The following is a 4,641-nucleotide window of genomic DNA, read 5'->3' on the forward strand; positions in this document are numbered from 1 at the left end:
ATAGTTCCAATAATGAAGTTACACTTTGTCATTGTGGAACAATGTCCATCTTTGTAGTCATTCTTTGTGAACTGGGTGTAAGACTACAGCTGTAATTTAGGTAAAGAAGCGGTAAGTATTCGCCTCTACAGAAATTGTCATCACTAGATCTTCTAGGCGCAATCGGAGAAGTTGAATCTAGCAGACGAAACTCAGATCAGCACTGATGAATTGAATTATCTGTTGAGCAGCGAACGTAAGTGTCACAGCGGTCTCTGCGACCAGAGTTAACAAAATAAGTTAACAAAATGGCAAAGCTACCAAAATGTCGCAGTATTGTAAGAAAAATGTAAGCCAGTACCATTTTCTTCTTCGTTCTACAATTGTTGTCTCTAGTTTCATCCTAAGCTCGCAAGGAATGCCACCTCGATGCTGCTCGACGGAGTCGACGGCCGAGCGCGTAGAGTGGTGTGAGCATTCACTAGGTGTGAGGTGGGTGATGAACCGGAAAAGCAGCAGTGACATCATGGCGGCTCCTCTACTTCCGATGGTTGGAGGACAGGTCCGAAGGGAGAGGGGAAGGACGATTTGGCGCTACTTAACCTAGCCGGCGGAAAATGCATGGAGGGGCTTTACTTTGTTGGAGTTGAGGCTAGCCCGACGGCTTTGCGAAGGCTTTGCCACCGCTTTCTCCGTTCTCATGTCCCGACATGACCCCCCTTTTCCATGGTCTGCCGCGATGGTAGAGCGAGGAGTGAAACTTAACCCCTCTCACCCGGTAGCGGATTTCGACTGTGGCACCAAGCGCAAAGTCTCCCGAGAGGTTTCGCGCGCGGGCGCGTGGGGAGTGAGAGAGACCTCTCCGGAGACGACATGGAGGTAAGCACGCTTTTCTTTTCCATCCGTTGGCTCCCTTTGGGGCTGGTTTAGACTTCCCCAACAGCGCCTTGCGCCCGCAGCGAACGATCACCTTATGTAACCCTCCCTTTCGAACGCTAGGCAGAAGAGCGATGCGGTGTCCTAGTGCGTTGCCAGGCTACGCCGACCCGCATCTCTCCGAAGCCTACTCCGACGTCAGCGTAGCTCTGGCCGACTGGGCTCGTTCTACGTGATCTCCTGATGCCGACCTCCGACGACAGTGTAGCTATGATCGACTGGACTTGCTCTACGCCACCTCCTGACGCCGACAAGAGGTCTCGCAAGTGGTGCCCCGCCCTCTGACTCCTGTGACCGTGTTTCCATCTTCCCTATCTCCCCTATCCCCTCGATATGTCGTTGCCCTCTGGCTTACCACCTCACGCCTCTTTCTCTCTCTGTACACCTTTATTCCTATCCTTTTAATCCCTCCTCACCCCCATCCCTTGTGAGCTACTGTTGAGGTGTCGCTCGCTGAAGCAGACAGTTACGGGGCTCACTTTTCTTTTCCTTTCTCTCTTAGTAGAACTACTTTGTGCGAGCGCCTTTGCCTTCGCTCGAGCTGCCGGGACTTTGTCCTGGTGTCGCCGTGAATCACTTTTACCACGGAGACGTGCTCGCGGCACCTCTGTGTAGTACTTCTCGCCCGTGACGTGGATAAGCCCATTTGATTTCCCGCCGCGCCTTTGCAACGGGCTGTACTGCGTTTTGGTGTTGCCACAGACAATCAAGTGTTGCGACCTTGAGCAATATCGTGTTCTCGCCACGGCGATGGTTAACACGTACCCTGTGGCTCGCTAAGACTGGACCCACGCTAGTGGCCGTACTTCTTCGGGATACGTGTCACTTCAACTTTCAACTATTAAGCCTAGCCTGTGTGCTGGCGTGCTGTTGTGGGAAGCTTGCTGTAAAGTAATGGATCAGTATCCATGAGAACCCATTCATACACTGAAGCAACAGCAGTATGCATGATACTAAATGTCTGCACCCACAGCCTGGCCATAAGGCAGAGCAACTATACTCAAAAGTTTACCACACTTGTAAAATCATCTATTGGGATAAGAGGCTGAAGCTTAAGTACAGTGGCTGTAGCCACTGTAGCTTAAGCCACGAAGCTTTCAAGTTTGATAAATGTTTCCTACACTAATGGTGGTGTTGAGGTTGCACACCCAATATCTGCATTCTATGATGATGCTACTGCTTGTTTTCATGAGAGTAAAGTGAAGACCCAAAGTGTTGAGAATGCTCACATTCACAAGTATGCTAAATTACCAGGAATTCCTGTAATGCAGGAATTTATTGCTATAGACAAGTTAAACTGAAGGTAATAAAACCTGCGGGATATCAGCTCTGCTATTTACACTCTCTTTTACGGTAATCTTTATCCGCTGCATGTCGTCTCCCACTTGACAACGCTCTCTGTCTTACTGGAGAACTTATGCTGAGATGTGAGCCCAATACCTCAATTACCCGGGAAATTTTTCACCAGCCACCTCATAACCGATCCTTTGTATTGGAGGTTGCACAGTAGGCTAAATATTCATGGAATTTCGCATAACGCAAAGAAGATGAGCAAACAAGTGAATGTGTGCGTGGCACCATGAAAAAGCAACAAGACTCTTTATAGAAGTGTGTGGCTGTCAGATTAAGCATTGAAGATGTTGTGTAGAGTGCAGTGAAGGTGCCATTTGCGAAATTCCCCCATCCTCTGGCAAGTGCTACGTAGAACAGCACAGTTGACGCCTGAATGACTTACACGAACGCTGTAGTAATGTGAAAGGGTGCATACAGGAAACTTGGTGGTCTGCTAGCTATACTACACAACATAAAATCGAAACTGAGGAGATCTTGCAATATGGCGGTTACTGTGTCTGTGTAGCACCCGTCTCGAATACCTAAAAGATAATTGCATAGTTCAACGAAGCACGTAGTAGTGTTCTGCAACAACAGCAACAAGATGAAGAGGTGGGCTAGTGGCTTTGAATTGGTTTTCTGATCTAAATGTGCACACTAAATGAGAAAACGAAAAAAGGCAGGCATTAGTGCGGACTACAGCTGGACTTTATTCACAGCACAATACATATACAAACAAACATATACAAACAAAAAGTTAGATGACTGGCAAAATTATAAAGAAATCTTGAAACAAACAGAAAAAGCAATTATTGAAGCAAAAAATAAATATTTCAACTGCACTCTACCAAGCCTGTTAAAACAGATCCAAAAATTTTTTGAATATAGTTAACTCCAAACAAGATCGGTTGGCGCCATCTATGTTAGGTGCCGATGGCAACGTGCTAATATTAGATGAGTATGCCGAGTAATTTAATAAGTACTTTGCCGGAGTCTACAGAGATGAAGATCCTATCAATAGTTCCTTGACCCTTCTGTAACCAGCCATTCCGTTTAGCTTTCCATCAATCATTATATCCTCCTACGGTGTAAAACACGCTATTGACCGCTTACCGTTCAAGACCAGCCCAGGCCCGGATGGCATCAGCGCTAAACATTTAAAATTAACCAGTCACATCTCAGCAATTGTACTTTCTTTATTATTCCAACAGTCACTTGACTCTGGATGCTTACCAGAAGACTGGAAAGTAGCTCATGTTCTGCCCATACCTAAGATAACACTGTCTTCAATAACTACCATCCTATATCATTGACCTCAATTAGTTGCAAACTGCTAGAACACATAATCTATACACACACATAATGGCGCATCTCAACCGAAATAATCTGCTCATAAACAATCAGCATGGTTTCCGTCCGAAACTCTCATGCCAAACACAGCTTTACGAGTTGGTAATTGGCATTCACACCTCACTGCACTCGTCCCTTATTGTTGACGGAATTTTTATTGACTTTTCAAAGGCCTTCGACAGCGCACCTCATAAACGACTAACACTTAAAAAATGCGTAATCTCGAACTTGACGGCAAAACAACACGATGGCATGAGGAATTTCTAAAATATCGTTCTCAGGTGGTAAAATTAAATGATTATATATCCGGTCCAACACTTGTCAAGTATGGTGTCCCTCAAGGAACAGTAATAGGCCCGCTTTTATTTTTAATATATATTATTGACATAACATCAAATATTAGTTCTACAATTTGCCTTTTTGCAGACGATTGCATTATATACAGAAAAATAACTGGTCTTAACGACGTTATAGCTCTACAATCTGACCTTCATAAGCTAACACAATGATGCAGCAGGTGGCAGGCGCAAATTAATGTATAAAAGACTAAACACTTGGCATTCGGTTCTGTTTTGAAGGCACAATGTAATACCTATGTACTAAATGATGAAAAAGTTGACTCAGTTACAATGGTAAAATACCTCGGCGCCCTTATCAATTCAAGACTAACATGGACTGACCACAAGAACACATTACTTGTAAAGCGCAGAAGAAACAAGGCTTTCTGAAACGACATTTATATCTAGCAGACAGGGACACCAGGCTTCAAGCATATAATTTCCTTGTGCGCCCTTCACTGGAATATGCATCAATCATTTGGCATCCCCACCAGATCACACTTACTAGTCTACTGAAAGCCATTCAGAATAAAGCAGCTTGGTTCATCTTATCATCACACTCACAATTTCAAAGCGTTTCATCTTTGAAAGCAGAGCTGAATATGCCGCCGCTTGCTGTGCGCAGGCAATTTTCCAGATTATCCTTTTTCCATACTTTGTATCACTCTAATGCATCATTTGCCCGAACGCATATTTTACCACCACC

The sequence above is a fragment of the Rhipicephalus microplus genome, chromosome 2 (assembly GCF_043290135.1).
Source record: "Rhipicephalus microplus isolate Deutch F79 chromosome 2, USDA_Rmic, whole genome shotgun sequence".
Taxonomy (NCBI): domain Eukaryota; kingdom Metazoa; phylum Arthropoda; class Arachnida; order Ixodida; family Ixodidae; genus Rhipicephalus; species Rhipicephalus microplus.